Here is a 17,834-nt window from a genome sequence, read left to right as displayed (position 1 = left end):
TCTTTTACCTTCCACCATCCTCCCTCTGCAAAAAGCAGGATGTATCTGTCAATTGTTCTGTGGTGACTAAATGGGAACAGGACTCAGGAAAAGGGCTCGTAGGAAAGCTGTCTGTACTGAAGGAATTTACTTTCTCCTATTGCAGGGACAACAGGCCCCAGGCAGGTGAAAGTGCTCTGGGGACCCAGACCAGGCCCAGCCTACCCTCCTCTTGTCCACTGTGGCTGAGACTCCTTCCACACCTAGACGTTGCCTGGAACTTTCACTTGGATCTCCAGATATGCTTTTTTCCCCCTTAATAACTATAGTGTCAGGCTCTTGAAGGCAAGATCTCTATACCTGTGTCTTTCACATAATGATGTTTAAAAGAAGACAGAGCCTTACCTCTGTAAAGAAATATGCAGTGAGCGGAGTCATTGCAGAAAAACGCGGGCTTTGCCTTCGTACTGAGGTTTAAACTCCTGATCTGTGACTTCAAGCATTTACATCATCAATCTCGGTCTCTTTGGTAAAACAAGGATTACTATCTCTTAAATTCATTCATGTGGTGACTACAAAACCCCTGCTGTATGGCAGCCATTCTCAGAGCTGGAGAGCCGTGAACAATGGCAAGTGAGGATTAATAGAGGAAGGAAAAAAACAGGATTTAAAAAAGTAAGCAGGGGTGGGGTGAAAGCTATTTAGAAAAGATGGTTAGGGATACCCCTTTGAAACGTGCCTGGCTCAAAATAGCACTGCAGAAAATGTATGGTTCCTTTCCCATTTTCTTGTTTGTTTAACTCGACCCAAAATGCAAAGGCATTTTAATTCATGACATCTGTTGTGGGGAATTGTAGGAGACTGAGTTCCCTGACTGTAAGGATTCCTCAGGATATAGCTGAAAATTTGGCATTTAGCAGATGCTTAATTTGTTAAATAAATGAATACATGAATGCATGTCTTCCATAGTAAAATGGACTCTCTCTGGGCTAGTTTCAGAAAAGAAGGCAACACTTGAGGGCTTGCTACACAACGAACTGAGAGGATGCCTACTGACAAAGGGGGCTGCCGGACATAGTGTTGGATTGTTCCAGGAATGTGCTACTTGACAATTATTCAAATGTGTTATTCTTCCATTATTCAAATGTGTTATTTTTTCTTTTAATACTTTATTTTTCTTCATGTTACTGAGAAGAAATTTCCATACAGGTAGAGGAAAACATCTCTGAGAGACCGCCAATCATTCATAGTTCACTAAGGAATATAGAACTAGCTAAATAAGTTTACTTCCCTGGAGAGATCCAAATGTCAGGCATCGACACGTGATTTTCTATCTCACATTTTTCTAGCCTGGGAGGACAGGCAAGAGAATAAGGGCTTCTGTCATGAGAGAAAGGACAAGTTCCATTCTCGTCTCTATTCCTGATGGGATTAAAATACCACTGTTTGGCAGTGAGCTACATTTAAAAATTACAGCTGCATGAGAGATGTTTTCTTTAGTTCTAGAACTGGAACAAATTCAAAAGAGACTTGAATCAATTTCTAGTAGAAGAAAAAACAAATTGTATTACATTATCCCTCCCCTTCCCCCACCCCTTCTCCTCCTTCCCCTTCCACCAGGGTAGCTCATTTATTCACTGAGTGTCTCCTGTGCGCTGGGCACTTTTCTGGGCTCTGAGGTTGCAGCAGGTAAGCACACTAACATCTTTGCCCCTCACGAAGTTTACTAATCCACGGAGTTTTCAGTTTAACTGTTCTATACTGTATTGTTTTTCAATCCTGTGGTTCATCTGACTTGTATATAGTATTTTCGGTTTTGTTCCTTCAAGTCTTGTTTTTTAAAATTATTTTATTTTAATTGTTGTTCAAGTACAGTTTTCTGTCTTTTACTCCCATCCTGGCCCACCCTCCCTCCCATTTCCACCCCCCTTAGTTGTTGTCCATGTGTCCTTTATTCTTGTTCCTGTAAATCCTTCTCCTTTTCCCCTGAAACTCCCTCCCTCAAGGCTTATTCTTGATTAGTATGGTTTATGTTTCCATTTTCTTAGGGTAAGTTAGTTACTTCTTAAGGTATACTGTTATAACTAGGAATACATTCTAAATAAAGTCATTATGTAGATTGAGTGGAAAGTGTGGATCATTTCAAAATCATTATTATTTTTCGTTACTAAAAGCTACCGTGTGCTTGACACCGTGCTGAGGAAGGAAATTTGAAGATTGCTGCAGAGCCATCCCTGGGAAGCTCCAGCCTGGCCGGGGTGTTCCCTCTTCAGGAAATGCATCATTCGGAGAGGACGGGCTGGGAGGGGCCCTAACTAGCTTGTTCCAACCTCTACACTTCTTTTTTGTAGGGGACGTTCTAAAGTGACAGTTCACCTGCAGACCCAGCTCACAGTTGTCTCCAGGACTTGTGGCAACCTTGGCAGTGGGTGGTCTAGGCCAGGGCCAGTGGCTCACTGGTACTAAGTAAGCATGGGCTTAGGACACCAGCCAAAGCTCAACATGAGATCTCAAAAACCTTTAGTGAGTTCCTACACACAAGCCTTCAAGTTATTCCTCTTAATTCCCATTTTCACTGTTTTCATTGTAGTTCAGTCCTTTATTCTCTTTCAGCCATCATCTTATAATGACCAATGAAGTATTTCCCCACCTCTGGTCAATTCTTCCTCCAATCCTTTTTATGCCTAGACTTCAAAGATAGTTTTCTAAAACAATAATGTAAAACTTTCACGGTGGCACTGTCTTTCTTACTCCTTCTCTATCCCTGCAGCCTATATCCTTATCCACAGACTACAAAAATAACTGAAAAAAATCATGATCAGCCAGGGAGGACTCTTTCCAAGTCTCCTGCTTTGGTGTTTTGAATAGTCTGATTCAAATTTTCTGCCCTTGTCATGTCCCTAGACCAGTGATGTTCAGTGATGTGCTGTAAGAGTTTTTAAAACACACAAGTAATACTTGACTATTTAGTCAGGGGCACTGACTACTTTTACCTTAGATTGTGAAATAAAAAAATGACAACAGTCAACACAACAATAGCCATCTGGTATAAGTGAGTAAAAATTTATGCCAACTTTTTGGTCAGATTGGCAAAAATATATTTCTTGGTGTGCCACAGAATTTTAGTAATTAGTTAATATGTGCCACGAGATGAAAAAGGTTGAAAATCAGTCCTAGATAATTAAAATGGCACCAGTCACAGGTAGGTAGGTCACACTGAATTTCTCTGTCCTAATGGTGATGTACAGCAGCTTTCAACTAATATCACAGTTTGTGTAGTTCTGGCTCAGACAGCTGGGTAAGCACTGAGTGTGTGACCAGTGCTTTCCAGGGCCCTGCTGAGTTCTGACTGGTTGAGTTACCTGCTGTCCCATTGTTATAGACATTAGTTTGAGAAATACATGCAGAAGAAAAGAGGCTAGGTTAACTGCTTTCAGCATTGTTCAAAGTCTTTTATGTTTTCCATACTACATAGCCTTTATTTGTTCTAGCAATAGCAAATATGAAATCCATGCATATTTATGAAGTACTGTTTTTGCAAACTGCCCTCAGTAAAGTTAAGAGGCATCTGCAATGGCCCCCAATGGTTGATTTCAGACTCCAGAGTCCCTGGTAACAATACTGTATGACAAAGTTAGCATTTTGTGGTCCCAAGAACTAGTAAATCTGCTACAGACTTTTCACCCTTGAGGCACAATGAGGACTTTACTTGGTTTAAATCTGCATGCTTCAGTCGGATTCTATGACGACCTGCGGCTGCTTCTCTAGCTCCCAGGCCCACACCACCCTTCACACACACGTATGCATTTGCACACACATAGGAAATGGGACTTGCAAAATCAACCACACCACTATAAATGTACAATATAACAACACCTTATCTGGTTACAAATTAAGAAGGCTGTTCTTTCATAAGCATGATGTGAATGACGCCACCCCAAATTCCCTTAAACCAGTGACCTCTTGTCTTACATGTATTTGTACAGTTCTTCTTTGGCTTCTCTCAGCTGCTTGTGTCTCTCTTAGCTTATATGCTCATATATTCTCAGAAATTGGGAACTGGCTTATTTGAATGTGTTGCTTCTTTAAGGCTAAAAGAAGACCCCAACTTATTAGGAGAATTTCTTTTTCAGACCTTTTTACTTGGGATTGCTCATACTGATTTCTAATTTTCAGTGTGAAATATACTTATATTGAGACAGAACTAAGTTAAAAAGCTGAGATTAAGTTGTTTTTTGTTCATTTTGTACATTTCTACATTTGTAGGGGACCAGTTTGTCTTAGCCTGGCAAATGTGACTCAGCTCTGTATGGAAAACCTACAGAAGCAAAGTGGCGGGCAGGAGCCAGACCTTCAAACCGAGTTTTCCCGTGGGAATCAGGCCTAGAAAATGCATACACATTGTTATGGCTTGCTCTTGCTAAAACTCCCTCACCCTGGTCTAAAGCAACAAATGTGTATTGTTTATCCTCAAGGTAACTTCCAAAGTCTGTGTGAGCTCTCCCAAGGACAGAGCTAATCAGCTCATTGCCATCCCCCCTCTGCATGTTATTTTTGTTTCCTGATTGTACCTAAAATGTAGACAATAATGTTCTATGTGATAGATAATAAATCTTTCTATGATGTAAGACCCCAAGAAAACAATAAAAGCCAGTGTAGGCAAGGGTCGGGGCGCTCCCCTCTTGAGGGAGTGGCCGAGGCACCATAGACACTCTCCCCTTGAGAGAGCAGTCGTGCCTGTTCCCTTTTCCCACACAGGATTGTCGTCACCTGTGCATTGATTCTCATTGTCAACCACAATAGGTGGACTCTGCTGGACAGGGTCTGCAACACACATTTCCCATTATATCACCATTTACTAATTAAAACTTAACTGTTATTTATGATAATTATAATGACTTACAAGAGAATTTGTTAAATATAATTAGCAAGGCACTAGTATTGCAAATCACCTAAATTATCAGAGTTCTCCAAGAAGTGGTCTGGGTTGGGTTAAAAAAACAAAATCTATGGGAATTTTTTTTCATTTTCTTATTTTAAAAAAATTTTATTTAGTTTTTTTTTTCTTTTTCTTTTTTTATTTAGTTACTTTTTCAAGTACAGTTTTTTGTCTATTTCTCCCATCCCAGCCCCCGCCCAGTCCCGTGCTCCCCACTTCCCTCTCATCTCAACCTCCCCTAGCTCTCGTCCCTGCGTCCTTCATATTTGTTCCTCCAAATCCCTCCTCCCTTTCCCCCTTAAATTCCCTTCCTTCTCCCCTCTGGTCACTGTCCCCTTGTTCTCTATTTCAGTGTCTTCTATGGGATTTTTTTAAAGGTTGAACTGGATAAGCAAGAGACAAAGTGTGAAAAAGTTGAAAAAATCATTTCTTCATTCAACCAGAAAGTGTAGATTAAATATGTATTATTACATATCCAAGAGTTATCCCTACTAGGCTACCCCAAAATCAAGCATTAAAAATATGTAAAATAACTGTTTCCTTGAATGTATACTCAATTTTAATGTATTATGTATACTTTGACTAAATACTAACTCTAAAAAGCATTTACAATTTTGACACGTATTATTCAGTAATAAAGTTCTGTTTAGATCTTGCAAGAGCAGATGAAATGGGATGGAGGTGTATGTACCTAAGTGTTAATTAGTCTTTGCTTCTGTTACAACCATCATGTTCTGAGATTGAAGTGCTTCGTAGCTTCCTCTAGTAGTCATCTAAAATCTCGACAGCTAGCTCATGAAGGCCAGGCTGTTCGAAGAGGCCATTCAAGAAGGGCTTGCAGCACTTAGTAGCGGTGCAAGTGTTTGTGAAAATCTGAACTGTGAGGTCACTTTTATGTATACTGTCTCAATTGCCTTTATAGAATAAATTTGGTTACACATAAGTGAAAAATCTCCTGCCTCATGGAGTAATTGGCTGTAATTAACCATAAGATGAATCTTTACCACAATGTACAAAATGCACACAAATATACAAAAAATGCACAAAGATGACTACTATGACATTTTAGAGAAAAATTAAAATGCGAATCATAATAAAATACAAGAAGAAAAATGGCAAAGTCAGTAACAGGTCCCTAAATACAGACTTATGGCTCCTATTCTAACTATAGAATATTGGGGTATTTGAGGAAGCCCAATAAACTGATACCTCTGTTTCCTGCCAATTGTAAACCAATGGAGAAATAAAAGTGTGCTGATGGGAGACTAAAATTTTACCTGTATTATTTATAAAGTTGATTGGAGAGTATGGCATCTACAAGGCAAGTGGATTTCTTAATACAGAAGCCTATAATTAGGTAGACTGACTCATCAAACCCTAGATTACCTGGACTTGCTGAAGCCCCATCTGTACACTGGAGTAGGCCTTGTGAGGTAGATTTTCTGAACTTTCCTTAAAATGAAACTTGCCTCCCTCTCTGAGCTCAGGTCTATTGTCAAAAGAAAGCCTGCCAAAGAAGGGAGGGACTGTGTGGTCTGTTTCTTTTTTATCACTTCCCCACCTTATGCTTCTCTTGATGCTCTGACTGGCCCTAACTCCTCTCCCTTTTCACTAGTCCTATAGGTGTTCTTTAAATTTGGAAATGAGAAAGGTTGAGAGAAGAGGAAAGGTCTTGCTGAAGAGATTCGTTTGTGATCTGATGCGGGCACTCTCTGTCTTTGATGGCTGTTACCAGCTGACTCTTTGTCTAAGAGGTAAGCTGCTTTGTGCAGGCTCCTGTGAGTACCCTCCTCCCCCTCCCACCACGTCAGTGCAGTTAGAGCTTGCAGATACATCTCTTCTTTGCTGCTTTAGTCACAATGTTTTGCATTTAAATTTCACAGTCATGGGTCAAACTCCAGGCTGCATGTGTCAAGTTCTCCAAGCAGTTCTTTCAAAATTTCACTCCTCTGGTTTGAGGTGAGAGAAAAGAACCTCTTCCCCATCCTACTCTCCTGGCCTTTCCAACATCTTAAGTATTAATAAGGTAAGTGATGATTTTGTGTCTTTTGAGTGTGACAGAATCCTTTCTAATTGGTCTAAACTGCAGATTTTATTCAGGATGTTATAAAGCTCATGGTATCATGGGAATGCTGGAGGACTGGACTCTCAGCTGAGATTCCAAGTACCACCCACAGAATTGGAACCACCCACAGAATTGGAACCACCCACAGAATTGGAACCACCCAGAGAATTGGCCTGGGGGAGCTCCGCCTCCTGCCACTTTGGAGCTCTGTTCTGGTTGGGTAGCTGTTGACCCCAGAACATGTTGCCTCTTCCCAATTCTCCACATATGTCACTTCTAAACCAAAATCTCATATGAGGGCATAACAACAGTGAGGTAGAATGGGAAATATATGCTGTTTGTGGTTTGTATTGGACATGTGGACATACTCATGGACACCCATTATGAATGCTGCCTTTCCAAGATGAAATTTTGATGATTTATTTTTCTTTTCTTCTATTTTTCTTTTTCTTTTTCTTTTTTTTGTTTTTAGGGAGAGGAAGGGAGACATAAAGAGAGGGGAGAGAGAAATATTGATTTGGTGCTCTACGCAGTTATGCATTCATTGGTTTAGTTTCATACGAGCCCTGATTCGGGATAGAACCCACAACCTTGGATTATGGAGACAACATTCTAACCAACTCAGCTGCCTGGCCAGGGTGGTGATTTCTTTTTTGTGTCTTCAAAGACAGCACAGTGCCTTGCTTTAAGACATGGGGATATTTAGCACCTATTGCTTTGTGTATGTTGTGAGTTAGGGCTTTAATTTATTTATTTTTTTCAATAAGGAGAGCCATTTTTCCCACCATCATTAATATTTCTGCCATCCAAGTTTCTGCATTGATTTTTAATGTGACTAGAATAGATCTGGTATTCGTTTCTGTTTCATTAGTCAGATCACTATCTCTTCACCAGCGCCGTGTTATCTTAAATCCCCTTATCTTGTTCTTCAAGAGTATCTAGAGTCTTTGTTCTGCCCTAGGTATCTTAGAGTCTGTTTGTCAATCCTGTTGAGATGTTTGCTGAAATCAGTCTTGGAGAGTTGATGATACAGGCAGTGTTTACCGTCTCTGTGATAGCAAGTTGTCCAATCCGTGATTGGAAGTCTGCATTTACCCAGATTTTCTTCTATATCCTTAATAAACACTTAGTTATTTCTCTGCAAAGGTATTTTTCTGTATTTCAGTTGATTTATTCTTAGGTAGCTTATAGTTTTTATTACTTGACTATTTTAATGATTATTTTTTGATGGGTTATTATCAATGAATGGAAATGCTGTGTAGTTTTCTGTCCTGATCTTGTATCCATCAATCTTGTCAGACTTTCTTACAGTTCTGTTAATTGCTTTGCATGTGTTCAGTTTTCTATTTATATAATATATTATAAAAAACTAGGCATTTCTGTTTTCTTTCCACTTTTATACCTCCTTGTAATCATTTGCTGTGATCTGCAGAACATGTTTATGAGAAGGCAGGATAGTGGATTTTGTCCCTGAATTTAATGGGAAACTTTTCACATTTCACCATGAAGTCTAGTATCGGTGCTATGATCTGAGTATTTATGACCTCATTCCTTGACCGCCCTTTCAATTTTGGGTGTTGAATTCCTAAAAGCCAAGATGGTGGTATAATGAGGTAGATCCTTTGGAAAGTAAGCCCTTGGGAACGGGATTAGTACTTTTATTGAAAATGACCAAGAAAGCTCCCTCGCCCCTTCTGCTATTTGAGGTTACAGTAAAAAGACGGCCATTTAGGAAGTGAGATTTTAGCAGATGTGGACTCTGCCAGCATCTTGATCTTGAACTTCCCAGCCTCCAAAAGCATGAGAAATAAATGTTTGCTGTTTATAAGCCACCTAGCTTATGGCATTTCTTTTTTGTTTGTTTTTGTTATAGCAGCCTGAATGTACTAAGACAATGGCTTGAAAGTTGGGGTGGAGTATTAGTTTCCTAAGGCTACCATAACAAATTATCACAGTCAGAGTGCCTTGAAACAATATCAATGTATTATCTCAGTTCTGGAGGCCAGCAATCCAAAATGAAGGTTTCGGCAGAACCCTACTTTCTCCAAGACTATAGGGAAGAATGTTTCCTTGCCTCCTTTAGCTTCGGGTGGTTTCTAGCATTTCTTGGTGTTCTTGGTTATAAATGCAGCTTTCCAGTTTTTTTCTTCTATCTTTATATCATCTTCTCTCCTGTGTGTTTATCTCAGTTTCCAAATTTTCTTCTTATAAGTACACCAGTCATACTGGGTTTAGGGCGCACCTTAACCCTGTACGACTATATCTTAACCACACTGCATCTACAAGGCTCTCATTTCCAAATAAGGTCACATTCATAGGTTCCAGATACACGTGAATTTGGAGTTGGGGAGGTACTATTCAATCCAGTATAAGTAGATAGATTCGATCAGGTAAAGAATAATGTTTTTTCTGTTCTTAATTTGCAAGGATATTTTTATGTATGAATGAATGTATGTATGTATGTATCTATTTTTAGAGAGGGGAAGGGAAGGGGAAAAAGAGGGAGAAAAACATTAATGTACGGTTGCCTTGCACACCCCCTACTGGAGACCTGGCCTGCAACCCAGGCATGTGCCCTGCCTGAAAATTGACCCAGCAACCCATTGGTTTGCAGGCCAGCACTCATTCCACTGAGCCACACCAGCCAGGGCTTAATTTGTAAGGATATTTTTAAAAGAATAAAAGAGTATAACTCATTAAAAGAGATTCTATGCTTTTTTCAGGTAAAATGGGGTTATTACATTAGCAAACTTTGGATGCTTAGGTTAAAAGCTGATTGTAAAGTTGTATTATTTTTGATATACTAATGAATTTCGATTAGTCAATAGATTTCTTTAAGATACTTATTCTTCTACTTATTTTGAAAAATTATTTTATATTATTTCATCACCATTTATTCCCTGCATACCTTCTTCTACCTCCATGTACCCTCTCTGCCCCCTGCAATGATCAGAGAAGCCTAATTCTTAATCAGAAATTTGCTAGGCATAAAATTTTAAAATAGAAAATTTTAATTTCTATCTTAAAAATTTAAGATAGAAAAAATTCTCTGCTTTTCTGCTTTTAAGAATTTACCTTTGCTTTCTATTTTTAATTTTCTTATGTTTAGTAAACTAGTAAGATATATTTTTTAGTCTAATACCTGCATTTGTCAGTATTGATCTAAATAAAAATGTCAATATTGGTGTTTATCAGGAAATTGCTCTACAAGTATTTCATGAGGGTCTTAGTTCCAGTTACACAGGAACAGGCAAAATTAGGTTTATGGTTATAATAGAAATGCATGATACAATCATTAGTTAATGATAATACTTTCACATTCTCACAACTGCAAACCTACTTTTACCTGTGCCAGTATTGTCTATACATAAAAAGTAAAAATGTGATTTCCCACCAGGTGGCAGTAGTATTTCAAATTGCTCTCCAAACACCCAGACAGAGTAGGTGCACTTCACTAAACCCAAGGAATATGATGAGGACGAGTTCTGTCCTTGCCCTCAGCTAACTCACAGTTTGTATTCTGAATCTCCAATACATGCACTTTTTGTCTTTTTTTTCTTTTAGTAGTTAAAAATTCTAAGTATAGACTCTTCTCACGTATCAGAAGTAAGTGTGAGTACACTATTGCCACTTAGCCTGAACGACCAGTGAGTTAAGTGATGTGCCTGGAGTCAAATTATGAGCTTAGTGTCTTACCCCCAGCCCCCAAAGTAAATCTATTAGATACTCTGTAATAATCGTGCCACTAAAAACAGATGTGGTTTCAGACATTGCATTTTTTCAGGATTTTTTTTCTCTACCTCCAGACAAGTGAAACTGGAATTTATTTAATAGAAAACAATTGTGCTTTATGGCTTCCAGTTCACATTTATTACACTCTCTTTATAGTGTATTCTTTCACCCTAACTAGTAGCAATAGAGTTGCAAGTTGATGGGAACAGTCTTACTCTTATAATCTATAAATTTCTATATACTCCATTAGATTACTTAAATATATATTATTAAAATAACATTAAAGGTAACAGAATTATCCCATACTCATATATCCTGAAAAAATATTTTCTATTTTTCTATAGAGTCTTTATCCATATTTATAAAGTTCTAATTAGAGTACCCAAAACATTTAAAAATTTTTACTTATGACTTCATAAGCAATTTCTATTTTGCCTCCTAATCTTTATCCTTTTAAGTAGTATCATAATATTTAATTATAAAAATAGGTTATATTTTAATTTATTTCTATGGTGGACATGGATTATTTCTAATTTTATCTCTTTCATTATTATTCTGTTTTAGAATATTCTTTATCATTTATTTTTTATTATTATCTTATAAAACATGATTTTCTTTTTTTATTTTTATTTAATTATTTTTCAAGTATAGTTTTCTGTCTCCCATCCCAGCCCACCCCACCTGTGCTCCCCACCTCCATCCAATTTCCAACCCCCTTAGTTATTGTCCCTGTGTTCTTTATACTTGTTCCTCTAAATCCCTCCCCTTTCTTCCCTTAAATTCCCTCCCCTCTCCCCTCTGGTTACTGTCCCCTTGTTCTCTATTTCAGTGTCTTTGTTTTTATTTTGCTTGCTTGTTTGTTCTGTTGTTTAGCTTCTTGTTAAAGGTGAGATCATATGGTGTTTGTCTTTCAACACCTGGCTTATTTCACTCAGCATAATGCTTTCCAGTTCCATCCATGCTGTTGCAAAGGGTAGTAGCTCCTTCTTTCTCTCTGCTGCATAGAATTCCATTGTGTATATGTACCACAATTTTTTGATCCATTTATTTACTGACGGGCACCTAGGTTGCTTCCAACTCTGGGCTATTGTAAATTGTGCTGCTATGAACATTGTGGTGCATAGGTGTTTGAGATTGGTGTTTTAGGGTTCTTAGGATATAATCCTAGCAGTGGAATTACTGGGTCAAAAGGCAGGTCCATTTTTATTTTTCTGAGAAAATTCCATACTGTTTTCCATAATGGTTGTACCAGTCTGCAATCCCACCAACAGTGAACTAGGGACCCCTTTTCTCCACAACCTCTCCAACATTTGTTGTTTGTTGCTTTGTAAAACATGATTTTCACTGAGATAAAAACAAATCAGCAAATGGACTGGTTAAGAAGTTATTTTTATTTAGTTTTTCGTTCTGAAATAAAACATGCTTATTGTCATGAAAATTCAAAACAATCATGAAACATAGAGAGTGAGTCTACTCGATTGTGCACTTTTGATAACTAACGTTATCAGCTAGATACTTCTTTCCAATCTTATATATATAATATATGCAAAAATTACACTTTTCTATCATTCACAATGAATGGAAGGCTCTTTTCGTATCTGTTTACATAAACTTACCTCACTTTTTCAAATGGTTGGGCAATTTTTTGTTAAACAAATGTTCCATTTTATAGTGGATTCTTTATAGACATTTAAGTGTTTAAAATTTTTAACTTTTAAAATTATTATAAAGATTGTTACAAAGAATATAGGGTAAAAAAATCTCTGAGTAGGTCAGATTATATTTCTGAAGATTAAATTCCTAGCAGAGGAATTGATAAATCAAAGACTGTTTCTTTGATTGTGATGAATATTGACAAATCCATCCCCCTAAAGCTGTTCTGTAAATGTCACAAATTTTGAACTCTGAGAATACAGTATCCGTTTCTCTCCATATCGGGTTTTGGTTCCTTCACTGGAAAAACAGGTTTATGATTTTGACCTGATAGTTTGACTTGGATGTCTGTAAGATTATTAACAAATCTTTTTAAAAGTTTAAACATTTTAGGTCAAATGAGTGAAAAAGTGTTCATATACCACTCTGAAAATCTCTTCTTTTTCTGTGTACACAAATGTGTATAGTGTACTAATAGGTAAGCAAGTCTGAATTCATAACACCTTGGCCATCAAATAGCTGTTTGACTTCAGGCAAAACATGTAATCTTACTGTTCCTTAATTTCCTCCTTAGTAATAGCTACCAACCTCACAAGATTGTTGTGAAAACAAATAACAGTGATGAGGATAGTAATAATATTTTGAATAGTGATTTATAGCTTTCAAAGCACTTTAATGTGCATTATCTCTTTTGATTTTTATGAGAACCTTATGTGGTGAACGAGGTGAGTATATTTATCACCATTTTTTCACATAAGAAAACTAAGGCACAGTTAAGACTTGGTAACAATATCAAGAAATGTTTTTGAGATGTTCAAGTCACTATGCAAATGTAATACCAAGGACATGGACACACTTGCATAGTGTTCCTGGCAAAGGCACTTCAGGGGAATAGTGTGTGCGTACAGCATTTCTTTCACCATTTCTAAGGACCCCTTTCTCTCTGCTTTTCCCACCCAAACTCCCTGTGCATGGTTATAGAGAAAAATTTAAGTACCAGAAGATAGATATGTGTGTGATTTATAAATGTATACATTATATGAATACCAAAAATTATTGAACAATCATTGCTTTTATACAGAAATTCTTGTCACCCACACCCAGTGGAAATAGGATAGTTAAGTTTTCTTCTCTCCATCACCATGGGAAGCCTTGGTTGTCCATCTAACTAGTAACTTGTATTTCCTCAGCTTTCCATACACCTTCATTACAAGCAGTGATTTAGGGCACTGCTAAACTCATTCTGGGTGGGTTGCACACCGGGTTCTAAGAGTTAGCTCCGGCACACTGTGCGTACTCTCTTAGAGGAGAACAAGGAAAGGACTCTTATGTGCTTAGCAAAGTGACTTGTTATTTTCTTGCCCAACCTGCAGGGTCAATTAAACTATATATATATAGTTAAATTAATTAAAAAAATATATTTTTAATTGACAAATATATATATATATATTTGGGGGGATGGGTAAGATACTTGAAAAAAAAAGAAAGTACAGACATTAACAGAAGTATGACCTAAAGTTCCAAAAGTTGGCTTATCCTTTTAAAAAATGTACAGATCCAATAAATTCTTTCACATTTTTTTCTATAGACAGAAGGCAAGAAATATTAAATCTTAAAGTTTATTACGATAGAATGATTGCATAATTAATAGTTTATTATATTATAATGTACATAAAATATAGTAATATTTTTTCTCTAGCTTGGATTATGTCAATAATAAGTAACTTTTGGAATGTTGTATTTTCCATGGAGTCAAATTTATAGTACAACGCATATTTCTCAGTTGGTGATTAAACACATTCAGTGATTTAACTACATTATTTAGCTCCCTTCCCAGAAAAGGGAAACCTGTGAGCTCATGTCTGACACTGCTTTATTACGAACACGGAAGGAAATAAGCAAACAAAAATGAGAATGGTAAATGCTTTATAAAAGGATATGTTTGAGAATGGCCAGCCTGTTTTTTTCAGTTGACTAAAAGAAATAGTTATTGAAAGCCTACTAACCGCCAGGAATTTGGGGTACCAAAATAAGTCAAATAATACCCCTGTCCAGAAGTTCACACAATTAATGGAGCTTAAACTATGTAAACTTTGGGAAAACTATGGAACTTTAGACTTGAAAGGAAATTTTGAAATAAATTTATTTCATTCCTTTTCATTTTATGAATGGAAAAATGTAACCAATGGTGTGAAGCACAAATGTTTTAATCATAATTTTTTCATTTAAAAAATAGAAATCTGAGAAAATATGGTGAAGGAAAAAAATGCATTGTCTCTCATTAGCAATAGTTTAAAAACAGTTCAGCTTTCAGCTCTGCTGAATCAAGATGCTCAAATCACTCTCTTCCTTTCCTTTTTCTTTCGTTTCCCTTCCTTTTCTCTCCCCCCTTTTCTTTTCCTCTCTTCCTCCTTTTCTTTACTTGGCTTTACTTCACTCTTCATTTTGAACTCACTTTCTTCTGTTTCAAGCAAATGTCTTCATGTAACAAGAAAGGTGATGACCAGAACCTTATCATTCACCAATTAAAATCTGGGAGAATGTTTCTGCCTCCCTCCAAGGACAGAAAGGACTCAGGTGAATTCTTTGGCTCAGTCAGAGTCACTGTTCCACCACTGTGGTCCTCCAGGACTGACAATCCCTCCAAGTGGCCCATAGAGTGGACAGTTCTTCAAAGAATTGTAAGGAGGGATGGGGGGACTTGTAAGGTTACATAGCAAATATCTGGTCTTGGTTACAAGCTGAGACCAGAAAACAAGCCTCCTAGACTATAACTTTTTCAACATCACCGATGGTCGTGCCTGTTGAGGGTGGTGGTGTCCGCTTCTTTTGACTGAATGCCCAGAACTGAATTTAGTACAAGAGCAGCCACTATTCCTGGACTTTATTTAGTTATCTGCCTTGTTCCATTACATATTTGTTTTAAAAATATTTATTTTAAGAATTTTATTATATATTAAATAAAATTCACTTAATATCTTTTTTATGTATAATTTATTGATTATTCTATTATAGTTGTCCCAGTTTTTCCCCTTCATACTCAACACCCCCCATTCCCTCAGGCAATCCCTGCACCTTTGTTCATATCTGTGGGTCATGCATGTAAGTTCTTTGGCTTCTCCCTTTCCTCTATTGCACTTTACATCCCCATGGCTATTCTGTAACTACCTATTTGTACTTGCTAATCCCCTCACCTCTTCACCCATTCCCCCACAGCCCCCTCCTATCTGGCAACCATCAAAATGCTCTCCATATCCATGATTCTGTCTCTGCTCTTCTTGTTTGCTTAGTTTATTTTTGAGATTCAATTGTTGATAGATATGTATTTAGTACCATTTTATTGTTCATAGTTTTGATCTTTTTCTTAAAGAAGTCCCTTTAACATTTCATATAATAATGGTTTGGTGATGATGAACTCCTTGAGTTTTCTCTTGTCTTGGAAGCTCTTTATCTGCCCTTCAATTCTAAATGATAGCTTTCCTGTGTAGAGCAATCTTGGCTGTAGGTCCCTGCTTTTCGTGACACTGGATGTTTCTTGCCAGTCACCTTCAGCTTGCAAAGTTTCTTTTGAGAAATCAGCTGACAGTCTTTTGGGAACTCCCGTGTAGATAACTAACTTCTTTTCTCTTACTGCTTTTCAGATTCTCTCTTTATCTTTAACCTTCAACATTTTAAGTATGATGTGTCTTGGAGTGGGCCTCTTTATATATATCTTGTTTGGGACTGTCTGTGCTTTTTGGACTTGCATGTCTATTTCCTTCACCAAATTAGGAAGTTTTCTTTCATTATTTTTTCAAATAGATTTCCAATTTCTTGCTCTTTTTCTTCTCCTTCTGCTACTCCTATGACGCAAGTGTTATAATGCTTGATGTTATCCCAGAGGCTGCTTACACTATCCTCATTTTTTGGATTCTTTTTTCTTCTTACTGTTCTGACTAGGTGTTTTTGCTCCTTTACATTTTAAATCATTGATTTGATTTTTGGCTTATCCACTGTACTGTTGTTTCCCTATAAATTGTTCTTTATTTCAATTAGTGTATCCTTTGTTTCTGAATGTATATTTTTATGCTGTTGAGGTCCTCCCTAAGTTCCTTGAGAATCCTATAACCAGTGTTGTAGATTGCTTATCTCCTTTTTGTTTAGTTCTTTTTCTGGAATTTTCATCTGTTCTTTCCTTTGGGCCATGTGTTTTTATCTCCTCATTTTGGCAGTCTTCCTGTGTTTGTTTCTATGTATTAGATAGAGCTTCTATGACTTCCTGTCTTGATAATGTGGCTTAATGTGGTAGGTGTTGTAGAGTCCAGTGGAACAGCCTTCCCTATCACCCAATCTGGATATTCAAGGTGCACCCATCCTGTGGGCTGAGTTGAGCCTCGATCGCTGTTGGCAGTCAGCCACAAGAGCATACTCCTTTGCTTTTAACATCCCAATCATTTTCATGTTTAACTAGTCATATGTTTTGTCTCCATTTTTTAACTTTAAATATTAAAATTTTTTTCTACTGTAGTTTACAGAGGCATATTAGTTTCAGGTGTAGGATCCAGTGACTAGACATCTTTCCAACCCCAATTTTGAGTTAATTTTTGCTGCTCTAACCAGGTGTGCATCTTACTTTGCTGGCAATGGCAATGAGGTCCTGCCTGAAGTTTTGGTTTAAAGACAGCCCAGGAGCTGTGGACACTCAGGCATTAGAAGGAAAGGTAAAAATCACTGAATTATTGTGCTGACCAAGATATCAAGAATATTTGTGAGATTTTCAGGAGCTACTGTAAAGGACATATGGACAAAACCAAGGGGGAGGGTGGAAGCAAGAGAGGGAGGTGGGTTTGGCTGGGGTGGAGTGGTGGGGAACAAATGCAGACAACTGTAATTGAATAACAATAAAATAATTTAAAAAAACAAATAAAATATAAATATATTTTATTAAGAAAAAAGAATATTTGTGAGAATATTTAACTTACTCATTCAACATTATTTTAAATATGAATTTAGGGGGAATGGGCTTCTGATTTTTTTAAAAAATTTTAAATTCTCACACAAGGGCATTTTTTCATTACTTTTAGAGAGCAGAGAAGGGGGGGACATCAATGCGGGAGAGAAACATCCATTGGCTGCCTTTTCATACATGGCCCCAACCGGGGATTGAACTGGAAGTCTGGGTATGTGCCCTAACTGGAAATTGAACCAACGACCTCTTGGTCTATGGGACCACAGTCAACTAGGTAAGCCACACCTGCCAGGTCGTGGGGGTGGACGTTTTAAAACCTAGAGTGTACAGATAACTATTTCACTTGGACTTTGCTCTGAGGTCCTCACAGCTTGGACTGAGTAGCTTCTGATTTCGTTCTGCCAGTACAGGCTGTGTGTGGTACAATGTGCAGTATTTCCTGACCCCTGCATTTGAACAATAAAATAGTTTTGTATGTGTGTTTCTGCAAGCAGGGCCAGAGGGTAACTCTGTATGAG

Source organism: Artibeus jamaicensis, unplaced genomic scaffold (genome assembly GCF_021234435.1).
Source record: "Artibeus jamaicensis isolate MK-2021 breed Jamaican fruit bat unplaced genomic scaffold, CSHL_Jam_final contig_387, whole genome shotgun sequence".
Classification (NCBI taxonomy): Eukaryota; Metazoa; Chordata; class Mammalia; order Chiroptera; family Phyllostomidae; genus Artibeus; species Artibeus jamaicensis.
This window is presented reverse-complemented; position numbering follows the sequence as displayed.